At 33.5% G+C, this 21,459-nt stretch overlaps 1 long non-coding RNA gene across 1 annotated transcript in view; it reads left to right on the forward strand.

Annotated features, from left to right (window-relative positions):
- LOC134739534 (uncharacterized) overlaps positions 1–21,459 on the forward strand; it is a 148,828-nt gene that overhangs the window by 82,160 nt on the left and 45,209 nt on the right. Inside the window, exon 2 of the long non-coding RNA XR_010126314.1 lies at positions 10,905–10,996. This is a non-coding gene — a long non-coding RNA (uncharacterized LOC134739534). The remainder of the gene's footprint in view (positions 1–10,904; positions 10,997–21,459) is intronic.

Genomic DNA, 21,459 nt, shown 5'->3' on the forward strand with positions numbered 1-21,459 from the left:
AAATAAATCTCTCTATCAGATGGAAGCAGTCTGAGTTGGAGCAAGTCCTCCACAGCACATCACCCCGGGAGCACTCAACATGCTTGGCGAACAAGGGCTCCCTGTTGTACTCTGATTTATGTATATCTGTAAAGTTACTCCTGATAGGGTAAAAGGAGGAGACTGATCAAGAGTCTATCACACTCGAAATGCTTTCATACTGTTGCCACCCCACTCAACCTGTCATCCATGGAAGCAAGAAAACAAAAGCACTGCAGACCGTTCTCAGCAGCCCTTTCCTTTCCTCGGTGACCCTTTCACAGACCGTTGCCAGAACCACTACTCACTTCTTGTGCTAGTAGAGAACAACAAGTAGTTATATTTGTGTTTTAAAGGTTGTCCTGTTAATGGATTGTCCTTTCACACATGCCATGTACCTTATTATCTGAAAATTTACTGAATGCTGACCATGGTACATACTTGCTGACAAATTTCACACATGCCTAAGCATGCAACTGGATTTCCCCACATGATCATTTCCATGGTTCATTTCCTCATATCTCAGGAGTGATCATATTTTATCTTCATTTTATTATGCTTTCAATCCAGTGAAGTCCAGATTATATTGTATTTGTGCTAGTATTAATGGGTAAAATTGTGGATATTATTGTTTGGTTGGTGTTGAAATTTTGTCTATCATGTGTGATTTACTGAATGATAAGGATTTGAAGAAAATGAAAAGCAGGGAATACTGAGTTTTATAACATTATACTTGCAAGTAAATTTAAGATACACATCAGGGCTTTGTTTTGCAAGAAGATGTATAAAAAACACCACAGAAAGGCATTAACTTTAGACTTCAAATTACAGAATTCAAAGGTATATATGTATACATTTTGGAGAGTTTTGTTGTTGCTGCTTAATAGACAATATATTGAAGTGAGTAGCCCAGTTACAGAAGGGCATTATTTGATCAGGGCTTTAAACAGAGCAAGAAGGGTTGTAGGATTTCAGAAGTACTGAAAAAGATAATGATGGCTGACAATGTTGAAGAAGACTTGTTTTATGTAAGAGAATTATGTAGACCTGGTGTAATTGTGAATAATTTTATAGTTGATTTTTTTGTTTGCACCCAGAGTTAACAATATATTTTAAAACTTACTTTGTAAACAAGTGCTTCATATTGCAGTTACGTGTGCAGATAGATTAGACAGATAGACAGATGATAGATAGATAGGTGATAGATCGATAGATAGATAGATTTTCCTTAACCTTCTCAAGAGATTATATCCCTAGAGAACAGAACTGTGCATTGTATCCCATTGTAAGTAACTAATCACTTACAACATTGCTTGAATTGGGTATCTCTTCAGTAAACATTGATTGTAAAAATAATCCTAGCAATCCATAGGATTTACCCCATTATTTGTTTTAAACTTTATGCACATATAACTTATTTTGGTCTTTGTATTAATATACCTGGTTTCTCCCTGCCGCCACTGCCCTGCCTGTGTTTTATTTATCTTTTGTGTTATAGTACTTTTTCTAGTAGCAATCCCAATATTCTTTACTGAAGGGATAATTTCTTTCTAACTTTACTATGACTTCCATTTTACCCTGCTCAAGTAGAGAGATTCAAATTATATCATTTAATTCCACTGTATAGTCGTTGGATAGATTGTGTGAGCTCCACTGAAAATTGTGACATGAAGACACTTAAAAATTTTTAAAACATAGTTTTAAATAGTTCCTTCTTTAAAAAATATTTCCCCTTAAATCTTCCAGAAAATGCTAGAATTATGGAAAAAGGAAAACATAATTTAGCCCATCATATGTAGAGACTGGAAATCTTGTTTTTATTTCCATTTCCAACATAATGTGTTTTGATTGCTACCGTAAAAATGTATGATAAAATATATTCACAACTAAAGCCGCCATTGAATCCCATCCATGGAAGAAAGAGAAGTAGAAATGTTTCCTGAATTCGAAAGAGGTTGTGATTGTGACCTTAAGCAACATTTATTTGGAATGCAACAGTGATAAGAGGACCAAAGAGGTGCTAGTGAAGAGCAGAGTTTTGCAGTATGCGTGTCCACAGGAATTACAGGAAGGCAGAGCCGACCAGGCTGCTTCCTTACACAGTACCATCATGTCACTGTGGACCTGATGGTAACAATTGCTTTGTAATGAAAATTAAAAAGTAATAGATATGTTTGTTGGATATGTGGTCTCGACATCTTCCAGATAGTGTACTAAAACTCTGTGATTAATTTTATGCAGATATTTTTTATTTTTTACTTTTAGTGTTGATTTTTCAAGTTTGTAAATGCCTGATATCATATAGAAAAACTGGCTCATTGAGCAGACTTCCTGTCCACATGCTTCTAATGCTCATTCAGAGGTAAAGAAACAAGCTGCATAGGATAAAAACAAAAACTACTTTGGATATATTAAGTTTAAAAATAAATTGTGAGCCAACGCAGCTGGTCCATTAAAATTATCGGTAAGCCATGTTAATGTATTTTAAATAAGCTATGAGGATAAATAGCGAAAACATTGTCTAAATGAGCAACAGTTTTAGGGATGAATATTTTATTAATAAAATTATAGCTCTTTCAGTGAAGTTTCGGATAGTTTACTATTTAAAAAGTGGTAGGTAGTATCATGTATTAACTCAGCTATGTACATTTTCTTGCATATTTTTCAATCACTCTTAAGATTTTCATTCCTTTGGTTATTCTTTTAAATTAATTCTACCACCTGAGTGATACAGCGCTAATATAGTATTTTTCTTTGTGTAACAGATTTGATGAGTGTGGTGCATTTGCTAGTATAATTCATATTTGACATGTAAATAAGCTAATATTTGCGCTTTAACACCAGTTCCAATTTGAAAGTAAAACTAGAAATGTTAATAGCTTTTAGTGTAAGCAATTAAAAATAAGTAATATATATAATCCTGGAATCTGTTTAAGTTTCCCATACCTAAAGCAGTTTTGTTATGGAGTTTGTTGATTCATTGTGTGGATACTTTGCATTAAGATAACATTTGCTTTGGAGGTAATTGTTTTGATAACCTTCCACTAACTACAGTTGATAAGAGGTATGCCTTAAAAAAAATAACAATTCCTAGTGAAATAACCCATATTATAAATGTTTGAACTATCCTTAATATGGACACATTCAAGAAAATAAAATAATTAGTGGTAGTAGAGTTAATATACTGTTATGCTATTGCTAGCATCAGCCATTTTGAGATCCATAGCTTATACTCTATTTTCTCAGTTCTAAGATGTCAATATGTGTAAAAGATACCATTGATCTAACATCAGCTTTCCTAGGAGAAAGACAGAAATGGCCAGCAAGTTTCTTTGGAAATCCATTGTAGTATGTATACTAATTTAAGACATGTTAAAATGAAAAGAAATATTGGTCTTAGATTTGAAAAATTGTGGTTATGTGTGTATTTACAACCCATCATGTTCCAAATGAAACCCACCATATTGCAGCTGACAACTTTTCATCCAGAATGAATGCTGCTTACCTAAAGCTATTATAGTTTTACTGAGGTTGTTATAAATAGATAGGTAATAATGAAGGTACTATTTGATAGCAAGTAATTGTATGATCACTTTTCCCTTTGTAGTCAAGATTGGAAACAACATGAAATATATTCTAAAACATTTCACTATATAGTAACATCCTGTTTCTAAGTATGAAGAATGTGGGATGTAGGAAGTTTGCATATTACTTTGAAGAAATAAAAATCATGAAAATAAAGAAATCATTATAAAATGAATTATTACTACCAGAGTTTTTCTCCCCAGAGAAAGGTTGTCATGAGCAGAGTTTTAAGTAGAGAATGGAATCTGATTTTGTGAAACAGATTCCATTTAGAATTATATTATTGAAATTTGAATTAGCATAGAATGAACCAGTAAGAGAAAAATGGCATTATTAATAAAATAAATCAAACACAGATTTATTAGGATATGAAAATTTTTAGGAATAATAGAAAAGAAAGAGCCATGTTTTAAGGAAAAGGCCTAGATTGTCCATATTACTTTTGTCTTGTTTGTATTATTTATGATATATAAAATATTTAAATATTTGTTAGAAATTCCAAGGCTCACACATGATACACACATAATAATTTCCAGAAACACAGAACCGTGTTTACTTTAGGTGAACACTTAAATTGAAATATATACATCAATTCAGTACTTGCATTGTGAAATATGTATGTATACACACACACACACACACACACACGCACACATCTTCTGTCAGTAGAAACAAAATTGCCACTCTTGCTTTGATCTTACCAACAGATGCAACACTAGCAGAATGGAATGAATTCAAATAGTTTTTTTTTTTTTTTTTTTTTTTTTTTTGAGGCAGAGTCTCGCTCTGTCGCCCAGGCTGGAGTGCAGTGGCGCCATCTCGGCTCACTGCAAGCTCCGCCTCCCGGGCTCACGCCATTCTCCTGCCTCCCCATCCCGAGTAGCTGGGACTACAGGCGCCCGCCACGACGCCCAGCTAATTTTTTTGTATTTTTTAGTAGAGACGGAGTTTCACCGTGTTAGCCAGGATGGTCTCCATCTCCTGACCTTGTGATCCGCCCGCCTCGGCCTCCCAAAGTGCTGGGATTACAGGCGTGAGCCACCGCGCCCGACCTCAAATAGTTTTAATTAAGCCTTTCTTGTAGATTTAATTAGGTATGTACCAGCTTAAAATACATCTGGCCTATAAAAAAGAGATAATGAGTATTTGATGTAACAATTTGATCTTGTTGTGGTTTTCAAATTCTTTTGTGTGCGTCTGTACACATCTGTGAGTTTGTGTAAAGATAATAGCTATTACTTTCAATTGTTTCTTCTGGTTATACTTCATGGTGATACTTTGGGCCTCTCTGTGACTGTGTGTGTATAGGGGGGTGGGTTGCTACAAACAGTGACTTTGGAAGTTTTGTCAACAAGTTCACAGAAATAAAAACTCAATGCCAACCTGTTTTGAGAATCCAGTTCTAAATATAATTTTCAAAATGTTTGTCATTATACAAATAACAATCAAATATTATAGGAAATAATAAAAATGACAGAAAAAAATTCCCACATTCTCCACCATCTTAGCGACTTAACTTTCTTGTTTCCATTTCCTTTTTATTCCTTGTTTTATTTATATGTATTTTAATGTGTTTTTAATTTTATGTCAATACAATTTTATTCAACTTAATATTTAATAAATTAGAGTTTGTACACGATTATTTTTATAGCAGTTACATATTGTTGAGATGATTTTAAAATAATTTTCTACCACTACAGTAATTAAAGGTATTTAGATTTATTTTAATGGTATGCCATAACATGGAAATGGAACTTTTTTAAAAATTAATTTTCCTCCTTAAAGACTATTGTAAAATTACATACCTCATAGTTTAACTGTTGACATTTATGTGTAACTAGGACATTTTGCATTCATGAATGAAAAAATGATGAAATAGATAGCAGTTATCAAAAGAAACAAAAATACATCAGATATCCACATTTTAAAAAATAGAGCATTATATTATATAACATTCAGACATAAAGATGTGCCATTATAAGACACAGCAGAATGAAGAAGGGTAAAATAAGAATTCTCTTGATAGAATTTTACATTAGTTTAATTGTACTATACTCAATATATTCACACATATTCTGTATACGTGTTAATGCTTCATAGCTTCATAGAAACGGAAAATGTAAGTTGAGAAACATACTAAATGGTTACACTGTATGTACTGTGTTCTGTACATATAGCATTTATTCTCACTTTTAATTCTCATTGCCTGTTTTGAACTTGTTCACGATAGTAACGGTGTAATATATGTGTTACTTGAGTTTATATGGACAAAGCAAGGCTATTTTTTATGTTATAGGATTTGTGTTAATTATATTAAATGAAACGTCTCTGTCTTATAGTTAGCAACACTTACTATAAAAATCTAATATTGATATAATCGAACGTATTTATTTGAAACTCTTTAATGATTTATAATTTGCCTTTGTCCATGCAGCTGCTCTAATACCATAGCCTGGGTAGATTCTAAACAATAGAAATTTATTTCTCATAGTTCTGGAGGCTGAGAAGTCCAAGATCAAAGTACCAGTTGATTCAGTTCCTGGTGAGGGCACGTTTCCTGATTCTTAAATGGCATCTTCTGACTGTGTGCTCACATGATGGAAGGAGCAAGGCCTCTGGGGCCTCTTTTATAAGGGCACTAATCCAAGTCGTGAGGCCTGCACCTTCACAATGTAATCACCTCCCAAAGGCCCCACCTTCTAATCCTACCACACTAGTGATTAGGCTTCAACATAAGAATTTTTGCGGAGACATAAACTTTTATTCTTGCAATTTCTGGAATGCTTCATATGTATGTATAAATATATGTTTACACACAGATACATGGTTATGGAAAAGATCTAAATATACAGAGAAGAAATGCTTTGCTTTAAATGAGTGCTTCTCCAGACATAAGGTCTATTTCATACTTTGATAAACACAAGCAATTATGCATGCACCACTTTATGGAATGTTGCTTTACAGTGAAAAAGCCTGGTTGAAAATCATGGTGTCTTTGCTTGTCCCTCCCAACAACTAAAGATTTTGTTGAGCTTCATTTTCTATATTTATATAATGAAATAATTTTTACACATTCCAAATATAAGATGCATATTTGTTATTTTTACCTACCTGACTATTCTAGTACCCCCAGTATATAGGTGACTATATTTAGAATGTTGGTACATTACATATTTAACCCTGGTATCATCATCAACAACAAGAATACATGAATCTGATAAAAGTGAGGCAATAAATTAGTTCAATAGAATTCAAAGACAAAATCAATAAAGGTAAGATTAAAAATTAATGAGGTGACAAAGTCTAGGCACCCTGGCTCACACCTGTGGTACCAGTGCTTTTGGAGGCTGAGTGGGAGAATCACTTGAGCCCAGAGGTCAAGGCTGCAGTGGGCCGTGATTGTACCACCACACTCCAGCCTGGGTGACAGAGCAAGACCCTGTCTCAAAAGAAAAAAAAAAGAGAGAGAGAGATAAAAACTTGATTAATCACCAGGTAACATGACTTTTTTAAGCAAGGGAGAAAACTTCATCTATGAGCAATAAATATGGAATACCCTTATGAATGGAGATTATATTTTCAAAATTACAGAAAAACATTATACCCTTCTTTATTAATGGATCTTAAATCTGCGTCATGTTGTTAAACTTTGTAATTTACTCAGAAAAGAGGTAATAGGCCTCTGGAGATCAGTAACTTCAAACTTACTTCAAAAAGTTATTCCTAAAAACGATATCAGAAACTCTAAGGAGCATGTGTAATTTCCAGAAGCTTCTCTCAACTCAGCAAGTGATTATATTAGTCTCAGTATCCACATACTACTAAGAACTGCTGGTCTGGAAAAGTAAACATTTAGGAATAGTAAGGAAAAGTCTTATGGGAATAGAGAGGCAAATTAGTAACAAAAAAAAAGAAAAAGGAAAAAAAAACCCAGAAAGTGAAGAAACTGGCTGTAGTTAATATTCAATATATCTTTAAAATCAGTTGTCTATTCATTGGGGAGAAGGGTATGGGAAATGAAGTGCACAATGTGGAATCTCCAAATAGCAACTTAATTACAGAGAACTTGAGTGTTAAGTGCGTGCTATGTTTATATTATTCATAAACTGGAGTGCAAACATATGCAAAGAAAAAAATTTAGGTAAATATCCAGTAAAAAACAGTGCTTATAGCAAAATTCAGAAATTATGAGCTTAAAATTAAAACAATGGATTTGACTAATTAAGATTGAAACTTCTGAATGGCAAAGTAGTACATTTCATAAATACATTTGAAAGACAATGAAATTACATGTGCGTAGACATGATATTTATGTAAATGCGTATACATAGATATATGTCTATATCTTTGCATATGTGTGACAGCAGAAAAACGTGTTAATAGACATAAATATACAAACAGCTTATGCAATGCAATGAAAAATATTCAACAGCTCATTAGAAAAATGAGTAGAGGAATAGGGTATTGAGTAATAAACTCAAAAAAAAAGGACTGTATCGGCTAAAATATTCAATCTCAAGAACATTAAATTTAAAAAATCATCATAAGTAATGATTTAAAAAATAAAGTTGTGTTTCCTGTCTAAAAAGGTTTAATTTTATAATATTTGATCCAAATCAAAAATATGCATATCATTTATCAAATCAATTCTAGTATTTGGATTTGAAATTAGTACAATATTGGACACACACACCAGGATGTTCATTGCAGTGCTGTTTTTAATACTCCTAAATCAGATAAAAACTTACTTACGATTATTATTTGATGGAATATACATGCAAAACACAATCATAATATTATTCAAATGAATTATATTATTCAAAATTTATTAACTTGGAATTATGGCCTTGCTATATTTAGTAATATAAAAAGGCACATTATGAAATAGAGTGGTTGCATTTTTAAGGGAAGAATATTAGTATGATTATTTACGATATATAAGAGAATATGTCTGGAAAGTAATCAAAGTATACATTAGGATAAGACAGGAGGGAATTCCTTTATCCCAACTATAAATCAAGGTGATACATGTGAGGGAGAAAGATCGTATTTCTATAGTGTGATGAAGTCTCGGAGATGGAAGAATATTTGACCAAAGACTAAAGGAAAGTGAGTGACAAAGACATGATGATGGGCATAGGAAAGACTGTAGAAAGCAAGAAGCAAGTGTGAAGGCCCTGAGGCAGAAACATGGTTGCTGTGGTTCAAGTACACTAAGAAAACAGAGTTCATGAGAGGGGGAGGATAGAGCAGATAAAGTGAGGTCTACAAAGCTATAGGAAGAGGATTGGAAGCCATTGGATGGATTTTGCAGAAGCTTGTCTTGATCCAACCTACTCTTAAGGGTCACTGTGTCTTAAGAATGGACTTAGAGACAAGAATGGAAGCAGCCTCTACTATCTTTAAAAAACTATTATAGTGATCCAGGCCCAAGAAAATGGTGGCTTATGCCTGGATGATAGTTTTGGGAGTGATTAGAAGTGAAAAGGTTCTGGAAATGTATCTATATCTATGTCTAAATTACATATATATTTTATATACTATGAATAATATGATACAAAGACATATAGATAACTGTTTTCATTTCATACACATTTTTCTTTACTGTGCTTTTTTTCATTTACAATATATCCCAGAGATTGCTCCATAGTAATACATAGAGATACACATCATTCCATTTTGTAGCCTCACAATTCTTCATTCTGTGGAGGTACTAGATTACTAACAAGTCCCCTGTTGATGGACATTTAGGTTCTTTCCACTCTGCCATTACAAATAGTGCTGCAATGAATAGCCTTGTGCTTGTATTTTTTCCTATTTTTGCTATTGTGTCTTTGGAATAGATTTCCTAGAAGTGGGATTGCTGAGTCAAAAGGTACGTGCAAATGTAACTTTGATAGATATTGACAAATTTCCTTCCAGATTTTGATTTCTGTCTATAGTCTCAGATTTTCTTTTCCTTCCCGACTTGCTTTTACATTGTCTTCTTTTGAAAAACACTGGACGTTCTTTTGCTGTTGTTTGTTTGTTTGAGACAGGGTTTCCCTCTGTCATCCAGGCTGGAGTACAGTGGTATGATCTTGGCTCACTGCAACCTCCGCCTCCCGGGCCCAAGCAAGTCTCCCACCTCAGCCTCCCGAGTAGCCAGGACCACAGGTGCTCACTGCCATGCCCAGCTAATTTTTGTATTTTTGTAGAGACGGGGTTTCGCCATGTTGCCCAGGCTAGTCTTGAACTCCTGAGCTCAGGCAATCCGCCCTCATGAGTCTCCCAAAGTGCTGGGATTACAGGCGTGAGCCACTGCACCCAGACTAAAAAAAACACTGTACCTTCTTGATAGAAATATTTTGAATGTGAAATCCATATGGATTGCTGATTATTTTGATATAGAAGATAAAAGACAAGAGTAAACAAGATTTTGGCCTGAATGGCCATATATTTTAATGTAACTCAATTCTAATTCTTTAAATTTACATTTAGATAACCACATGTGGTGAGCTTTAGCATATTGGACAATGTAGATACAAGCATGAGGGTAAAAAGGGGACAGAGTAAGTTGAAGACTGAGCTCTTGGGCACTCTAATTTAAGGCCTTAGATCTGGAAATGAGGAAGAACCAGCCAAAGAGACTGACAAGCGAGGTGGGAAAGAGGTGGCAAGTAAATAAACCATTTTGGGATGGATTCAGAAGCCACTGATTCAATGGGTCAGATGCTACCAATATTTGCATCCAGTGAGGACTCGGAATGGACAACTGCTTGAACAGTGCAGAAAAGACTTCAACCTTGCCAAGTGTTTTATGACTGTTTTGTAGGGTGCAAGGCCCAGTTTGACTTGGTTTAAGAAAAAACAGCCTTTTCTTTTGTGTGTGGGTCTCCCCATCTCTTCCTCAACGGGACTGCAAAATCTTTAAATGTATATCTTCTGCCTTTTATATCTTTGTATAAAAAATTGCCTAAGTTCTTTTTTTTGTATTTTAAAGGGTTAGAAATATAAATGTTCTAATCATAAATGTCATTTTAATTATTATTACTTTCCCATCATTTCAGAAACATGAATTAGTCAAAGCAAATTGTTTACAACATAAAATGGTTACATTATAAAATGGAAGAAAATTAATATTTCTAGTAATTGGTTAGGAAGATTTGCAACAGTGATCCATACCTTTAAAAAAGAGCTAGTGAAATTCAGAATATAATATTGGTGTTATCTGTGCAATTTAAAATAATGATGAGCCAGTAATGTTTAGGTAACTTTTAAAAACAATTACTATTCTAACTAAAGGAATTGTTTTCTTTAAGGATAATTCACCTCCCACCAGTTCCACATTTTGGCAACTTTATCATTTTGGACCAATGTGCATTTGACCTTTCCCCCGGCCGTTCTTCATCTTGTAAGTGCTGTGCCCTTCCAGGCTGATACTTTGAAGACAAATTCTTTGTCCTTGTTTGGATTATTAAACAGTAAATGTCAAGTTTTTTTTCCCCTATTTACAAAGGTTTTATCAATTGCGACCTAAAAAAGATTAGATGTAATCTTAGATATTAAAACTACCATTCAGCATGGAAGATCTTTAAAAAAGAAAAATTCACATGAATTACAATTAACTTTAAAGACTTTTTAATGAGGAAATGACATACTTCTTGAGGTTATAATTTGTGCATTCTTTCAATTTCTTAGCCTATTAGCTTGATTTGACCCTGCAAATCAGAGAGATATATATTTTGTATGTTTCTCCTGAAGTTCTTCAGCAAATCTGTACATCAACTCACATACTGGGTTTTGTGAAGGCCAAGAGTTTCTTTAGTCATGAAGGAACTAGCATGGAATTATAAAGCAAATGTACAAACAAACAAGAAACTATAGCAAAAAGCTAAAAAAAGAACCCTTCCTCATTAAAATTGTCATTGTCATTTAAAGTATATTCTACATAGATTTTTTAATGTGAACCACTAATGTGAAAGCGATGCATATAGGATGAAGTTGTAATTTAATTTATTTAAAATTCTGTCTACACCAGCCTCCCTACTTTCTTTTCATGTCTGCTTTATTTTGAAAGAATAAATCTGTTAGCCTTCAAACATTTTCTGTCAAAAATATGAACTTATTTGATATGGGTTAGCAGGGTTGTGATTAGAGACTCAGTATTTCATTTATTTTAATGTAAATGACACAGGATTGGATTGAATCTTATTACTTAAATATTGTATTAACTTAAATGGCTCAATGTATAGACACGTTTACATCTTTTATGTTTTTTTAAAATCTTCCTTAATGTTGGAAAATCAGGTATATGTGATTATTTATATTTGTGGAAACTTAAAAAACACAGGATATATTTGAACTATATTTATGTTTCTGAAAGACACCTAAATATTTTCTTTTTATTTCCCATATATATTCTACAGTGACTTAACTCTGAAATTCAGCATTTTACCATGTTGACATTCATATCCTTATTATTTAATTTAATGTGACTATGATACTTCAGAAGATTCAGTTCTTATAATGTTCAGCATTTTTTCTTATCATTTAAAAAAATCACGTTTACATTATATTGTTTTCAAACTGAAGTATTGCCAGTAATGTATTATATATTGTGACATTAATTCCTTGGTTAATTTAAAAACTTTATTTTCTATCACAAATATTTTAGTCACAAAATGACATGATTTAATAGAAAAAACATGGGATCAACCTTGTAGTGAAACAGGTTTGACTCGTTGCTAGCTAGGTGCATGACCCTGAGAAAATTACTTAGCTTTTCCTGGCATCACTTTACTGATATGCAATGTGAAGATGATAATCACAGTACTTATTTCATATACAAATGAAAAAAAATCCACATAAAATGTCAACCTGACATAGAGTCACCATTCACAGATCTTATTTATTATTTTGTTGTTATTGTTATCATGATCATGCAAATTATTTTCTGTTTTAGCCAAATATTTAGGCGCTTCTGTTGTGGATTTAAGTGTGTGAGAGGCAGGTAAACACTTTTCTTTTTTTTTTTTATTATACTTTAAGTTTTAGGGCACATGTGCACAACGTGCAGGTTTGTTACATATGTATATATGTGCCATGTTGGTGTGCTGCACCCATTAACTCGTCATTTAACGTTAGGTATATCTCCTAATGCTATCCCTCCCCCCCCCAATGGTAAACACCTTTTAAGGGAGCAGCGACTTCTGATGAGGAGTGAGTAGGATGCTAAGGGGAAATGGACAAGAGTCTCTGCGTGTTGAATCTGCGTGTTGAATCTCAAACTGGAAGTCAGAATGCTGTGCTCCTTTCTGACCATTATTTGTGTTTTTAGTGTTGGCTTGGTTCCCAGACATGCTTACCAAAATGTAATGAAGCCAACACATAGCTGTTTTAGTTGACTATTCTGAGATTTTAAATACCATTGAAAACGTTACAAGAGCTAATATACTATGCCTAAATATCAACAGCTTGCATATATGTGCTGACCTCCTTCTTAGTTGTGGATTTCCTGGATTATGGTATACAGATTTTGAGTTTTGAAAATCTATGAAAAAAATCTATTTCCCCCAAAATTACAGATTTCTTAATATAGTATGCATATTAACTTTAGAAAATTTAACACAGAAAAATATCCCTGGGTTCCAGTAAGCTATAGCCATCTATATTACTTCATAAATAAAAAATACTAAAATTAAATAGCAAACCAGGCTAAATATTGGCCAATCAAGTCAAGTCATTTAAAAATAATTTCTTGAATGAATCAAATAGGGAGCAAAGATTGGCAATGTATGCCTACTGGCAAACAACAATCATTCCCTTCCATTAACCCTCTTAACAATTACTTGTTCAAAAACCTACATAGAGTAACAGCTGTGGAAAATATCAAAGGATCAAATATAGAAGTCATTAGAAAGGATATGAGAGATTTAAAAGGGAGGCAAAAAAGAACTTGCATATATTATTGGATGTTGAAGAGAAAAAATAGTGAACAAACAAAAAGGAAAATTGAAGTTATAATTGAAGAAAATATGAAATTGAAACTGTGATCAACTCTTTGAAAGTTTTATGTACAATTATTATCAATATATAATTATCTTTTGAAATTCTTGAACAGCAAGAACTGACAATTATATGATCAAGAAGGAAATAAAAAGTCATGGGCCAGAGGCAAGGGTAATATTAAAAATCAGAATGGACATACTAACCAATCAGAAAGGAAGTGGGTTATATGCCTTCAATGCTACTGCTGACTGACATTTAGTAATTGCACTGAGAGGTAGAGATGTTGTTTCGTTGAGGTGGGTTTTTTATCAAGTTATTTATACTTTCTTCATCCTCCTCTCACAGTGAGTGAGATTACAAAGGTTACATTGGGTAACTTCAGCTACTATTATTCTCTGTGACAATCTTCAGGGCTCACATGAAATGAATCCACTAAATTCTGGCTTTGGGAGGTGGGAGCAAGGGGGTTATAGCATTTTTACTCAAAAGTTTTGTTTTTGTTTTTTAATAAAGCAACCATATCTTAAAACTTTGTAGATTTTGTTAGAAGATATTAAACAGATTCTTATTAAAAAAGTGTAATACGGATCAGGAACCATAAAGGCCAACTCCACTGGAAGTATTTTCCATTGATGTCATTGGTTTGAGTTCAAACGATAGCTAAACTAGAGACAAAAAGAAGGCGCGTTCCTTTCCCGTTGCAGATGGGAGGTCATCGAATTTAAAGATACCTTCAGATGTTTGTCTTCTCCAGGATCAGCTTATTGAAAAATTAATGATTTCTTTTAATAATTTTATTTAATGAATCTCTCACTATATTTAGATAAATGCTGTCTTTTTAAAACATAATATGGATATATATAGCTTACTGGATATAGAAGGATAAATGGACTTTTCTATGGCTGCATGTATACTAAAAATTAATTTATTCACTCATCCAAATATTCAGGGTTGGTTCATAAAAGTCACTTAACTGGTGGAGATAAAAAATATAAAGTTTTCCTATGATTCTTATTATCCTAAATATACTTACAAGAATAAATGTGATTAAGATGACTCTGAGTGTGTGGAGATTCATTTCCCACCTTATTTGGGGAGTAAAAGGGGTGATATTTCACCTGCTTAGTGCATATTTTAATATAATTTTTGTTGGCCTGATGGTTCTTTGCTACATATATACATTTAATTTTTAAAATTCTTAATCATTTATTCTCTCAGTATTCAGAAACTTATCATATTCTGTGAAATGCCAAGCATTTTCTTGTTGTTTTACAAATTACATAGAACAGGACATATTTATTTGATAGTAAGTTGCATACAATTTTTATTTTTCAGACTTGAATGAAGTGATCATGTAAGCTAGAGAAAGGAGATTAAAAATAACCTCTGGATATTCCTCTTATGTGATCTTTATTCTGGATGTAGCATTAGGACAGCTAATAGACATGTGTCACTGTAAGTGTTTTGTAATGAACTTAGAATGTTTATTTTTTTGTTGCTGCATAACATCATATGTTGTACGCTTTCACAGAATTTAAGAATAGTAGATGTAGTGTAGTAGCAGTAATGGGCAGAACACTAAAAACTAAAATACTAAGTGGCAGGCATAGCAACACGGAAGGGGAAAATTACTCTGGTTATAGAATCCTTTATATTGAGTAAATATTTGATATAAACAAAAGTGAAGGACAAAATGATAATTATTTATGATATCAAAGTGATCTTTGCTAGAATATACTTGAGAGTGTGACAGCTTTCTGATGAGGAAGTAAAATAATTGTAAAGCTATGTTGAGAAGAATCATAATCTTACTATGAATAAGAAATGCATTACGAGTTACAGGATTCGAAAAATAACAGAATGAGAAGCTTTTACAAGCCAGGCTATTTTAATTTTGATGACAGTTTAGAATCTATAGAAATACCAAAATTATAGCACCAACTTCAATTAATAGAATGTTCAATCTGTATCTACTGAAGTTATCAAGTACTCTTTAATCATGCATCTATAATTGTATCATACAAAACGATTGCATTCACAAAGAGAAAAAAAAACATATAAACTGGCCTGAGGGCTTCATCTGATCATATAAATGAAGAAATAGGCTTCCAATTTAACATTCCGCAGCACTGTAATGCAATTCAGGGGTAAGTGCTATTACCCTTGGTGAAGAGGTTGAATTTGATAGCCATTTCACTGTTAGACTAACGATGGCCTATTATATCTCTTAGGTTACAATGTCTTTGATCCTGTGAATGACAAGGAAACATACAACCTCAGGGGAAAATTCAGACAGAGAAGGTATTTAATAGAAAAGCCTCCAGACAACCAGAGTTTCTTTCGATTTTGAAATCATATGTAGACATCTTAGCTGATAGTCAACCAGAATCCACCAGTAAGGCATTCAGCTTGGTTATACCTGTGCTGTATAGATGGCTACATATGTTGTCTGTCACCACAATACACGTTCAAATATGAATATATGTACAAAGATTCAAATGTCAAATATGTCTTATATTTTGACTTATGAACTTATTTACTATCTTATTAACTTGGACTTGTTAACCAAAGAAATTACTTACATAATGAAAGCTCTTTTTAAAATATCCTTTTACCTTTTCCCCCCAAAACTGAACATATAATTTGGAAAAGTCTCTTTGAAGGAAACAATTAAAATTTTGTTTTGCATTTGTAAAACTAGAGTTATTTTACTTCCTAGAATGTAACCATAACTTACCCTTTCCACTTCAGATTTTGAAAATTGTATTTGTAGTAACATTTTACCTACATCCAAAACAGGTGGTGGATCTAATTTATATTTTGAATGGACAAATAACGTTTTCTGAAAAAGTTGTAAGATGTGCTTGCTTTAACCAAGTCATAATTTTTACTCTTTCATAGTCCCACAAAAACACGTATTTGTGATATAGCTGAATAAGGAAATTGACTTAAAGCCAAGTTAGCAATCAAGACAAAAACCAAACCTACTAAGTGTGTTACTTGCCCTACTTAAAAAGAAATTGAGAGATGATAATATTTAATGTCTTTTTAAATATAATTTATCTAGGTTAGATTCATAGAGAAATTTCCATAAAGGTAAATATTCCTATACCACAAAGATGATTTTAAATGAAGTGAAATTATTTTTAATTAATATCATTGGTAATTTGCAACAGAAGGGAATTTTTGTGTTACTTAAAACATAATTTTCTTCTAACATGGCTTAGGCCGTTTATCAGAACCATGTTGTTAAATGCAGATTTGCAGAAATACTTTTCAATGAAATGTAAGACTATGTGATATTTGAAACCATCCAGTTTATTTAACTTGCTTAAAACAGTGTTCACTTTATACAAGTTCCCTTTGATATAATCACTTAAGCGAACATTTTTATATCTGTGTACACATGTAAGTGTGTGTCTTTTTAAAAAATAACCATGATTAGAATGATGAGCATATAGAACTTTATTTATACCAAAAAATAACATTACACAAGAAATGCTTTTATGAAGCAAAATGTATCAAGCCCTCTAGTGGTGTTAATGTATAAGATACTTCATTGTGGTGTTTGCTCAATCAAAGCAGGCTTTTTTTTTTTCTTTCTCCATTTGCGTACAAGTATTTAACATATTTTTGACATTAGATTTTTGTAAATTCCAACTTGCTCTGCTTGGCAGATAATTTGTAGAATACTTTAGGTGGTTTTGCTAAAGAAAAAAATCTTAACCTTAGGATTAACCATTTTAAATAACTAAACTTAGTGAATAAATGAATGGCCTGTTAGGAGATAAATCATAATTTTTAGATCAGTAACTGTTATTTTTGGGTCTAATGTTAAAAGACATTGTAGTGTTCCATATGCATGATGATAATAATACTTTTTAAAAAGAAAATTTACATAATTTACAAACTTAGAAAAAAAATCATTTAAATAAACAACCCAACGAAGGATAAAAAATAGCTAAGACTTCCTTTGTAATTCTTACTGAGATCTTCCATGCTGTCTAAAGTCTAAAGGAGGTTAATGGTCTTATTCATAACTAAGGATATTTACACTGAGTTTTTTTTTTAATTTGGCTCTTTTTATAGAAGGCACGCAATTAGAGAGGAGACTTAGTTGGCAGATCTGCAAAATGTGTTTTGGTTATTAAGGCATGAGTTTTAGCTTCATGCCAGCAGTATTTGTCTTTCTTTTTTTAAAAAAAATTAAAGTATGAGCATTTGATGTATATAGCTAGGGGAAACTGACAAATATCATGCAGTAGAAATGGAAAAGTAACAATGAAAAGTTTAAGACACAAAGACGAGTCTCAGAGGCTATCTGTTCTCAAAGATGAATTTCTTGATTTCCTGTCCTTTATTTCAACATTATTTTAGACTCTGAAATTAGGCTCATAGAGTAACCACTGAATACACTGTGGTAGAAAGTGCTATACTAGGTTTTGGAAGACTCAAATCACTTCTCAGCTTCATACAGTTTTCTTTGTTGTAAAATCAGAACAATCATGCACTACCTTACCTCACGTGCCCACAAGCACTTCTGACACTGATCACCATTGTTTTGGAAAAGTGTACATTATCACTGCTTCTCATTGAGGAATACAAGCAGTTGGAGAACATGTGGTCTTCTCCCTAATGTGTGCACCCTCATTCTTAGAAGTCTTCAATTAAAACTGATTTAAGTCAGGAGCAGTGGCTCATGCCTGTAATCCTTGGGAGGCAGAGGTGGGCGGATCATTTGAGGTCAGGAGTTCGAGGCCAGCCTGGCCAACATTCCAAAACCCTCACTCTACTAAAAAATGCAAAAATTAGTTGGGGGTGATGGTGCACGCCTGTAATCCCAACTACTCAGAAGGCTGAGGCAAGAGAATTGCTCGAACCCAGGAGGCAGAGGTTGCAGTGAGCTGAGATCATGCCACTGCACTCCAGCCTGGGCAACAGAACAAGACTTCATGTCAAAAAGAAAACAACAAAAACAAAAATAGTAAGTTAAATAGTCTATATTAGGTAGAGTACTGGGTACAAGTGGTCCATACTAAGATAAGAGCCTAAAATAAAATGCTAAATCTTAAAAGAGACTGGGTTTATGCACGAAACGTTTTGTGCCTTGGTCTAACATTAACATGATGTCTGTGTAAAATGACAAAAAGAACCAATGTTGAATTATGCTATATTTTCCATCATCCCACATTGCTAAATGTGTTCTTTCCAAGAAATCTAAATGAATTATTATATACATTTGCTGTCATGTATACATAACAGTTGTGTCATTGTTAGAGATTTCAGTAATTAAAATGGGTAACAGAAGCTTAAGTTATTTTCCTTATCAAAACTATGTTCCTTGGAACCACATTATTATAATGGTTTTTGTGCTCTTGTACATTGGATGTCTTAAGCTGAGTACAGTTTAGGAGATCCTTTCTAATTTCAAGAAGGTACTGCTTTCCTCAACACTGTGATCTAACCTGTGCCAAATCTGTACTATACACTATGTAAATGGCTAACAAGTCAATTGCAAACAAACTGAATGTACAAATCTTAGTGTTGGTACTGAAACCTTTTCAGAATAGTCATCACGATTTAAAAGTTTGTTTAAAAAGTTGCAAGCATCAAGTGTCAATCAAAACTGAAGATGAAACACTAATGAATGTTGAATTCTCATGCTTTTAGGTACACTTCCTTTTTAGAATTTTCATTTATCTGCTATTTTTACCGTAACCATTTTCTTTAAATTTGTTTCACTTAAATTTCCTGCATGCTAACTTTGTTTGTATGATTGAAATAAAACTGCAGTGTGTATATATATATATATATATATATATATATATAGTATATATATATTGTGTATATATATAGTATATATATATTGTGTATATATATATATTTTGTGTATATACACACACACACACACACACACACACACACACAAGTACACATCATGTTGGCCAATAGGATTTAGTATTTTGTTTTAAATCAGTTATATATATACTAAATCCTATTGGCCAATATGTGTACTTTTCACCATCTGAATCTACCTAATTTCAAATATAAGATATACACTTAAAAATCTTTAGCCTTCACTCTGAAACAAGTTCATGTAGCAACTTGAAGACATTGATACTTGACTTGTGTGTGACCCAAATACATAGATTTTTCACATCTGCTCTCAGATTGTCCTAATTTAATTCACCATGATACATGATTATGTGACATCATAGACACTAATTCCAAAAAGGGAATGAAGAAACAGAATACTCTGGAACTTGGTATGTTTTTAGACTCAACTCGACATAACATATAACACTATGAAAATTACGTTTTTGGTCTACAAGTCAAATGGCCTTGTCTCAGCACCCAGCTGTGCCCTCAGATTACTTAGTCTTCCAGGTTTACAATATATTCACTTCTAAAAGAATAAATTGGATTAGAGGATTTTTAAGATATCTTCAAGAAATATGTTGGTTCTAGATCATTGAGCCACTCCAAAGGTTATACCATCCTGTAATGTGAGGGCAACAAAATATTGTTTTCCCAAATATTTTTCCTTTGCAATCTCCTTCCATCTTTCATGTCTTCCTTGGTTGTTAGGAGCTTAGTAGAGCTGGAGAGAGCTGAGCTGCCAGCTGTCTGAGTATTCAGTTAACACAATAACCCCAAATAAAGTAATAGTCAATTAGTCACTCACTGCAATGATGTAAGCAGGAAACTAAACTGGAGAAAGAGACCTCATGGAGGAGTTTGGACTGTGGCGCCAGTTGAGCGTCGGTTGAATCAACACAGACGTGATGGTCAACTTATGCCTTGGGAGTCCTGAAAAAAAAATCCTGTTTTTTTATGGACCAGCAGCTAGTGGTAGGGGGTAAGATAGGACTAGGAGTGGAAAAGTACTGAGCACTGACTCAGCATGGAGAAAATTGTCATCATGTTTCCCTGCTCCCCTAATAAGGAGGTCTTAGCAGAGGAAGGCCTCTGCTGAAAATTCCAGATAAAGAAGATCTGAATGAAGGTATATGATCTAGGAGTATAGATATTCATAAGAGTATGGCTGGCCAGGGGACTCGAGTCTTTGACTGCAACTCCCTGCAGAGACTGCAGTGCACTGGCTGTGCACCCAGTCTATTGTGGGGAGGGCAGCTCTTGCCTCTGAAGCTTACCAGGTGGTCTGTAATTGCCTGTGGTGATGTCTGAAAAATCATACATAGGGTTTTGGTCTCAAGCCAGATTCCCCATTGATTATCATCTTACATGCCTACTTCTTCTTGAGTTTAAATTAGGGAGTAAAATCCAATAAAATTGGTCATTTATTTAAAACATGGGGTCACATAGCCTTCTCAGGGAATTTAAATTTAGAGAGACCCTTGCCCTGTGCCTTGTTTGCAGTGTTATTGATACTAAAATGCACCCCACCCCCAAGCAACTTAGTGTCTACTGGAAGTCCAGGGGGAAAATACTCAAAACAATAACATTAATATTGTAAAGTGGTTTATATAATGCGGGCTTGCTCAAAACAGTTTACTTTCTACTCATAACTACTCTATTCCTTATGCACTGTGGTGGTCTTCCATTTTGTGGATGTGAGAACAGAGGTTAAGTAAGGCTAAGAGGAGTTAAGTAACCTGTCTGCTGGTAAAAGGTAAAGCTGCTTACAGAGGCAATGCATTTAACCACTGTGTTTTACTTCTATTTTAAAAAACCTGAAGGCTATAGATATGCATAGAATGTCAGGAGAGAACTGAAAAGAAGCCCTGGATTCATGCAGTAAGTTGCAGAGGGAGTGGTACCTACATGGAGTAGACCTGGGGTGTGTTGTGCAGGTTAAGGGCTGGAATTGAAAGGCACAAGAGGCATGAGTAGGGGCATGAGTGC

The sequence above is a fragment of the Pongo pygmaeus genome, chromosome 3 (assembly GCF_028885625.2).
Source record: "Pongo pygmaeus isolate AG05252 chromosome 3, NHGRI_mPonPyg2-v2.0_pri, whole genome shotgun sequence".
Classification (NCBI taxonomy): domain Eukaryota; kingdom Metazoa; phylum Chordata; class Mammalia; order Primates; family Hominidae; genus Pongo; species Pongo pygmaeus.